We start from the raw sequence: 9,477 nt of genomic DNA, 5'->3' as shown, positions 1-9,477 counted from the left end.
TCAGGCAAAGAAACAAATGGTATTTAACACATGACAAACAAACTGAAGACATTGGAGATGGTAATAAGAACCAAAAACGCTGAAGAGGGAAATCAATAGAATCCTCAGCTTCATAACTAACATTGTTAACCCGAATATTCCAGAGATGCAATATTTTTGCAGGGGGCTTTCTAAGTTCAACATCAAGGGAACTACTATTCTATGCATTTCAGTATTTAAATATCAACAATGGCAGAAATCACCACATGAATATTCCATAAGCAAAATACAAGACAGGATCTAAGAAAATATATAAACTTAGAAATAAAACTAAACTGAAAGACTAAATGTTATAGTGGTACATGGCTAACAAAGCATAACAAATGGCATTCCTAAACAAACCTGAAACATTTCAAGTCTTTAGTGGTTAGAGTCATTATATAACAACACTTGGCAAATAAAATATCAATTTGATGTAAGTCAGTGTAAGTTACTGTAGTGAAAATCTATCATGTGATTTCTTTCAGTAATTATTTAGTTGCAATTGTGACAACAAAATTGACAAAAGCAAAACCAATGATACTATTCCAAAGAGAAATTGCAAATAGCAAAAATGACAGGGAAGGTTATTATGCTACATGATCATACTAGTATATTTTTAAATGTTACGTTTACATAAACTGTTGTCTTCAGATATTACTGGCAATGCTAATACCCTTACAATAATTATTACAAGCCCTAAGCAGCCTGATTTAACCTAAAGCACAAAACATCTCAACATATATAAATATATACTTTTGCAAAATAAATTCACTTGAAACATTTAATGACAATATTATCCATGGTTAACTGATGGCAGTTAAACAATAATACGAATTTGAATATTATAAGCCACTTGAGCACTTAATACACTGGGAATCAGTTCTGTTCACTGTTGACAAAAATCTATTAAGGGTGTTTGGCTGTAACAAAAGTCAATGCAAATATGTGTATATATTTAAATACAGTCACATGATATTGATTTTAAAAATATCTAATCGAAAAGCCCAAAGAATGCTATTATTATTTATATATATCAAATATGTGTTAATGAAGTGCAGACATTTCTAAGAAGCAAAAACTTTGCATCTCTCCAATCAAGGGTTCATGATAAATTTTCTTGTGATTTCATGAGAGAAAACCTATTTAAAAATACACAACAGCTTGATGATGAGGTGCTACTGTTCCTGACACACAAACAAAACCCATCAAAATATATATGCATCATAAAACGCAGCACAATGATCACATAATATCCTCAGATAACCTATTCTACAGATATAATCCTTGCATTCAAAAGACAACACCCAGAAAAATATTTTAGAAGAAATACAACTACCACTCATAGAACGACAGGAAAATCTCATAATAAGAATCATCTATGCAGTGAAACTTGGATCAGAAAAAAAATGGTGTAAATTTATAATATTCGCATTGGGATTTGGGGTGGTAATAGACATGGGGATCCAACGACTCAATGATGGTCAAAATCTCCATATGTCGTACCTGTTTAAGTATCCTTTCGACAACTCTCCTTGTCCATCCCCTCCAAGCAGCTCAAGAGCTGAAGCTCCAAAATAGGAAAAGGCATGGTTGAAAACGAGTAAAAATGCACTTTGAGACAGTATGTCCATTGGAAATCTAGCTCAAGTAATCCTGAGAATGTTGTCGCAGGATAAATGGGGTAAGTTTTCTCAACAGGGGCAAGTTTCCTATTTTCACAAGAAATATCACAAATCAATGTCAACAATTAATCGCTCATGGAAATTCTGTAACTATGATTCAGTATGTATGTACATATGCATCATGTAATCAATAATCAAAGCAAATCCTATGAAGAGGGCATAAATTTAAAATAATTCGAATGGAAACATCACTTGAAATACGAATGCAAGATAACAATAAAGCACAAATCCAAATTGACTAAGTAAATTAGATCTCCACTATTGTACTAGAATAAATCACAGCCGAAAATCAAATAAGCACACAGAAAAAGGTAAACCACAGGCATCAATAGGAAAAGACACAAAAAACTCCAAATTTCAACATAATGCAATAGTGAGACAGCATATAATCCATTAAGACCTAACAGATGAACGACACACGTATCAGCAACATTTTCTTTCAACTATTTCGAAGTTTTGGGCTATCAATAGGGTAATAAATTCATCACTAGTAACTTCCTCTTGTTAAGATATTGTTAAAATAAATATCTACAGTATTTTAAAGAGATAGCCATAAAATATCAATTATACATTAATATATTTAATATCAATGAAAACAATTATAAAAAAAACTTAAGACAAGTCACCTGCAATATCTAGGGAATTTCATTTAGAATAAAAACATTTAAACCTGAAATAATTAAATCCATAAATCAACAAGCATTGTATTTTAAAATTTTGTGCAAGTAGACAGCTCTGAAATGACATGAAAACAAATCATGCAATTGACGTAATGGCCTTGAAATGCTCAATATTAACCTATACCATCACAATAAAAATGATAACAAATAAAGAGGCCAACATCCAGTAAAAATAGTCTGTGAATGTGCAGCAGGTAGAAAATGCAAATATGTAATTACATGTGAATACGAAACAAGTATAATAAATGTCAGCTAACACAATCATTCATATTGTTTTACAGTTGCAGGACAGAAAAATGATAGGTGATCCATCCTCACAGCATGGGCTATAAAAATGTAAAAAGCAAAGATTTGATGAAGTGATGTCCTCGCGATGGTATCTGCCACACAGACTAAATGCAATTATCATGAGTGTCACTACATGAAACATTGGCATTCATCAAAATTACAAATATTGCAATTCAGTAGCTGTTATGTCAAAGAACTATGAAAGACAAGGCAAATAAGATTGGGGATATGGCATTTAAGCAAAGCTAAGATAAACACTAGAGAAAGAAAAACCTATTGTACAAGCATACAAGAATGAACGTACTTCAAATCTTAGCTTAGACAGAACATAGGTAAAAAATCAGTTAAAATACACAAGGAAAAACTTAATTAACCAAGGAATGGAATTTTGTAACCATAGAAACAGATATTACCACAATCCCCAGGTAAACAAGAAAATGCTATTTATAATAAGAGCATAAAAAATTAACATGGGGATAAAGATAACTAAGATCAAACTTTTAGAGAGAAGGCAATTCATATACTACAAATCCAACACCAGTTTACTCATAAAGGTATTGAAAAAAATTAGGGATCATCAAAGAAGAACTGTATTTTCAGTTTAAGTTAGTGTAGGTTCTGCGCAGCAAGCCTGCTGCTCAGAACCTGAAGAAATGCTAAAAAATATTTAGTAAATCCTTGAATTTGAAACGTAAAATAAATAATATACAAAGAGAACACATTAAATATAACTACGGGTTAAAACAAGTAAAAAATATTTAATAAGTTGATAAATTAACGAAGAACTCCCTTATAAACAACTTTACTGTAGTATAAAGTACATCAGTTCCCATATTTCCTCAAAATTTGACAAATGCTTCTAGAATATCAATGACCATCACATTAACATATATGGACATTACAAAGACTATGTTAGCAATGGAAGTAACAGCAAAACACAAGAGCACCATTAGACAATTGTAAGCAAAGTTTCTAAGTAAAAAGACACCTTTAGTTTGTTATACACAATTGCCAAATCTAAAAGCATGCACCAGCTATTACGACAGATTGGTATTTATAGGAATTCCGTAAAAAAAGTATCAAGACATTGTGTAGCATGACAACTGAGATGTGTGTCAACCATCCCACTGGGGATGAATCAATTATGTTGTTTGGTACATACTAAATTAAAGCAGCCAAATAAAAACTGATCCATTCATACTTATACAGCTTGCTTGGAAGCATGGTTGCATAAAATGCCACCTTGTCAACAATTATCCAAATATTTTCATTTACAACAGAACAAACATCCTAAACGACTACAAAATAGTTTCACACTAAAGTGTTTTAAAAACACCTTCAGTATAATTCCATTCACCCTAGTTAAATAGGTTAAGAAAAAAATTACAGCACTTGTCTGTGCAATCAGACGAAAAACCACCTAGCCCTAGAGTTTATGCGAGCTCTAAATGATCAATGGCAGTTCCGAGTTTTTGATAAAAGTATCATTGTTTACGCTCACTCCGGACAAGAAATTAACCGAAATGAATAAGTAACATTCTTTGAGATCAAAATAATGCAATTACATATGCCAAATAATTCATGTATGACCTAAACACAATAGCTTCCTTGAAAGACAGTAAAGAGAAGGGTTTAAAGAGAAAGACAGAAATGAGAGAGTAGAATTTGGAATGAAGAAAATGAAAGAAAAAGGACATTTTATAGCATAATCTATAAAAATGCATCAATCAAAATATCTAACCATGAACTATGTTTAATTATGGAAGAGTATACAATATACAAATTGACATGTACAGGAATGTCATTCCAAGTTAACAGCAACCTATCAACAAACTAAGAAAGTTCATTTGATACTATCAAAATACCCTTATGCCAACATACACAGTAAATGCAAAAGGTTAAATCATAAGAACTACTAATATTCACTTATCAATTTCTTAGGACGGATTTGAATAGTCCATAGGCCTTGAATAATAGAGAACTTACCGTATATTTCCGAACAGATATAGAGTAGGCAAATTCTATAATTTCACCGACCCTCAAATAACACTGCACACACTGAAGATGCATCATATCTAATTTAAGGCTCATAAAAGTAGACAGTTATTGAGCATTCATGATTCTTCTGTCTAAACCGTGATTTTGGGAGAACAAATAAGGAGGGAAATACATTAAATAAAATGTTCAAACAACAATCGATATGATATTTGAAAATCCTATTAATTTGAAATTGCATAGAATGTTTTATCATTTAATAACTGGCAATAAATACGAAGGTTTTCATGATGGCTAACGAATTCTGCAAGGGTGACCAGATACCCCACTTCTCTAACACTGAACTTCAGGTTAAGACTACATAAAATAGTCTATATGCTGTAGATGAATAGAAGAAGCACATTATATGAAGTGCAACAAATATCCTTTTCAAAGTCTCAAGCTTCCCAGTCCAACATTTGCTATAACTTATTCAAAAACTGCGTTAATCCTTGCATATTAAATTGACTCACACTAGTAGCACACTTAATCCCCATTTTACTAATCTATTACACTTCACATTCTCATTTACTCTGAATTAATGGGTAGGGTATGGTACGGTATTGGTTCAATTTGATGTTATTCCCTTTTGAGGAATACATAAAATTAATAACTAGATTTCCATTGCAGTCATTCTAAGTTTACAGATAAAGGATAGCAAATTTGACGATTTCCATAATTTAAACAAGAATGGAAAAGATGTTACAAGAAGACATTTTCTTTTCTTCATTTAAGTTTTATGGAGACCTAAGTTTTGTTGCAACATAACAACTTGATGCTTAGACCAGAAATGTTATGCTGTAACAAAGACTAGGGCATAACGAAACTATTTTATTTGGAAAAGTTTTTATTGCGAAGGCTTTCCACGAATTATACAAGAAACTATTAATTCATTTAAGAATGGAAACTAGTTATTTTCTATGCTCTAGTCAAAACCTGAACTAATTGGCCATTATTAAATTCTTAATCTTGAAACCATTATCGGCAAGTCTCAAACAAACTTAAAGGACAAAATTTGATGGAAGAAAAATATACTAACTACTTCAGCCATTTCCTTTTGTTTGAAAAAACCTACCTTCAAGTTTAAACAAAATATATCAAGCATGAACCTTAATTGAGTTCACCTAACCCTATACTTTACACCTCAGCATAAGCTATAACCAAATAACACCTGAACCTAAATAAAAATTACATACGAGCGGTATTCCAGTATTGCAATTCACAACAGTATGCCCTTACTTGTACTTTGAATAAACAACTTTGACAACAAGGAATTATTTTTCCCTCAACTGACTACTGCATTTCATTGCACTAGGTGGCGAGCATATGGCAAGTGCAGTAGGCTCAATAATAAGCAATTCTCGTAAATGCTCACAATGGCATCCATACATTTCTAACACAAACTAATCCTGTAATTTTCATTTTCAGATAGCACCTCTATTTGCACACAGCAGTGTAATATGTCGGATGATGATAATTTTGCAAGCCTATGTAGTATCATGGCATGTGTATAAGCACAGAAATGACAATGAAATATGCACAAGAGAAACTACATCACGACATTGAGCACAACATAAAAATGCCTCATTCTTCCAATGATGTTTAAATGAACTCAATGGCAAAGAAGTAGTTTGTTAAGTGGAAATAGATAAAAAAATATAAAATACACCATAGGACAAACATTAACGAAGCCATAATATCATGCGTTAGAAATAAAAATCATCACTTAAAAATTATTCAGCATCAAGTGCCCTCTGACAACCTAGAAATAACTCGGGTAGCAGCGTGAGGCATGTTCATGAATCTTACATGAATTCTAGGTGGCATTTTGTGTTAGAGCATATCAAATCATTAAATCGGCCCTTGTGAGTTGTAAGTGTATGTAAGTATACCAAAGAGCTGTTCCAAAAAGTTACCTTCAATTTCACTGATAGTTATACGATTTGTCTTGTATTTTCATAGAGGTTAGATGTAAAATACCATAATTTCCATCAATTAAAAAAGTTAAAATGAACAGGATCTTGGAAGACAATAATGATGTTCGAGATAAAGCTCTATCTAACATTGAACCATATGCTTTGAAGCTTCTTATCCCATCTAACCCATGCTGAACTAAAAAAATGATTCATGATTTGCACAAGGAGCAAAAATTTGCCAAAAGCCAAATAAAAGTGTATCATGTCCCATACTGACACAAATCTGTACATTTATATTTCTTAATAGAAAATCAAAGATGCTCACATTGAAATGGAAGGAAACTACAAACATACCATTTAACACTGGGACAATGAACAAGAAAGCCATTAAAACTAACCAAATTGATGAAATATATGGCACTCTCAGTTCAAGTTAATGATGTCAAGGCAACGTTATATACAAAATACAGCAGGGATCCAAGGATATGAGTAGACTTACTACTGCCTGATGAAAACAAGTAGCATAAATTTTACTATAATATCAAAAATAATAATGTAACCCTATCCAAAACTTGAAAATTTTTCCACACTCAGCCACCATGAAAATACCCAATGAGTCAGCATGCTACTCAAAATATTCTACAATTGAAGGGATAATATCAAGGCCAATAAAAATTATCCCCTTCTCAAAACACTTAAATTTCTCTTAGTAATCAGAACTCTTAAGAGCATATCTTTTCCACAAGAAAACTATTAAGAGCAATACCTCAATTGTACATTCACAGACAGGTGTGCATGAAGTTCTTGCCCTTCCACTATTCCAGAGGAAAATAAAAAAGTCCTACAATCCAAAAGAACCACTTTCATTTTGTTCAAGTACATATTTATTGCAGTGTGTGATCTATTGTCGTTCAAAGAGGGTAATTAAAATATTTATTTGAGCACCATGATTGCGACTGCATGATTCACCTCTTGCTCTGGTCACCCCAAATAATATGTTAAACCTGCTTGCATTTCAATATAGATTAGCATCCTATTGTTCGGAATTATACGGCAGAGAATTGCACCAAATGATTGTACCAAAAGTTATCAATAAAATCTTGACAGAATATTTTCATGTTTCCTAGTTTTTTCAATAGTGGATTTTGGATACCTGGCAATATCGTTATTTTGAAAAATTGAACATGATATGACAGTAAAAAACTCAACTGGGCACATCAATGTCATGGGGACCTTTCTAGAAAGGCTCCTGGTTTTTCTAAATGAAGATTATTAAAATGAAATATGGCTATTCTTTTTTGTAAGCAAATATCCTCATTTGAAAATTATTTACCAATGTTTTACACAACTTTCATGTTAGTTGCATTAGAAAGGTAAATTCTCTGTGATTAGTATGAAAAACTTTCTGTCAAGTGCCACTTTTTTTTGACTATTTCCTTAGCACTTTACAATTCATATCAAATGCAGTTAATGGTAACAATTACAGCAACGGAGGAATGCAGCTGTTAGAATTTTAGTGAAAAACATCCGCCACAGACTCCCCCAGAAAAATGACAAATAATATATAATGCATTGTGTAAAAAATTATTCTATTCATTATGAAATTGAAAACAACAAAATGAAATCATTTTCATTCAATTCACACAATCGGAATAATATTATTCGTTTCAAAATCTTCTCAAAAACCTTATCAATTAACCATATTTTTGGACAGGAAAAGAAGGGTCACAGGAAAAATGAATCTCAACACCAGCAACAAGAAGCCTATTTTTATCTACATTACAAAAATGTACTGAACAAATTTCAATTCCACTTTTCACAGTGGGTATTAATTGCAGCTAAGGAGGAAACCACCAACAGCATCATCTTGCTTTCGGTGAACTTATCCAAATAAAATTCTCACAACTACATGTGATACATACCAAGCTGAATACACATCTTACCCACAATGGATTCCTTTTATCTCAATAACTTCTTTCCAATAAATCCTCTTGCATTTATTTTCCTTTTTCTGGTTATTGACATGTACTAAAACATTTTGATATCCTACACAGTTATTTAATAGAAAACAAAACATTACATGCACATGAAATTAAAAGCCATACATTTGGTTGTTATAAACCATTGAAAATTATAATGATAAGAATGTAAATGAAAAACCCTACGTAATGATTCAGACTTCACCTTTCCTATCATGTGTGATCCAATATGTGAAGAGGAAACTGCTATGGGGGAGGCAGACCCAGAGGAATTTAAAATGCTACAATGGGTAGGAGTCAAAAAAACTTCGTTACACCCCATTTATTGGTCTTTACACACAGATACGGAATAGTCAAGGAATGAACTAACTCATTTCCGGTCATATGTTTGTACCACCTCCCCCATGGCATAAATGAACAAATAGCAAGTAACAAGAGGCACCATCTTTCTTAAGTTTTCTCACATTTCATTCTACCATCTTTTAATGTTTACTTTCAATATCAAGTACACACCTTATTTCTATAGTAATGTGAGCATAGACACAAATCACACACACATATCTTTGTTTCATCTCCCTGTGAACATCTACAATGCAGAATCACACAATGTTTCACTCATTTGGATGCAGAATCTTTTATCTGGGGTTCAACCACATGGGGGCATATATCTGAAAAAAGACAAACATGGTATTTGTGCACTGTCCCCTCACAAAATACACAAAAACAAAAAAATAACCTGAAAGAGAACTTTAAAAATATTATTAGACCTTACAGCTAATTCTCAGCCCTTCTTACCTTGACCACCCCAAGCATACTCACCATGTCAAAGAGACACTTCCTAATATGGATTAGGAGGCTGTCTTTAGAGACCATGAAG

The 9,477-nt window shown here is 32.3% G+C and overlaps 1 protein-coding gene across 10 annotated transcripts in view; it reads right to left on the bottom strand.

Moving 5' to 3' along the window:
* Positions 1-2,456: 2,456 nt before the first annotated feature.
* Psi (P-element somatic inhibitor) overlaps positions 2,457-9,477 on the bottom strand; it is a 39,893-nt gene continuing 32,872 nt past the window's right edge. For 8 of the 10 annotated variants that reach the window (XM_071586801.1, XM_071586803.1, XM_071586806.1 and 5 more), the window contains one exon: positions 2,457-9,268. The gene's annotated coding sequence lies outside the window, so the exon portion shown is untranslated. The remainder of the gene's footprint in view (positions 9,269-9,477) is intronic. The other 2 variants (XM_071586808.1, XM_071586810.1) reach the window with 1 other exon arrangement.

Source organism: Hetaerina americana, unplaced genomic scaffold (genome assembly GCF_022747635.1).
Source record: "Hetaerina americana unplaced genomic scaffold, ioHetAmer1.1.p SCAF_26, whole genome shotgun sequence".
Classification (NCBI taxonomy): domain Eukaryota; kingdom Metazoa; phylum Arthropoda; class Insecta; order Odonata; family Calopterygidae; genus Hetaerina; species Hetaerina americana.
This window is presented reverse-complemented; position numbering and strand designations above follow the sequence as displayed.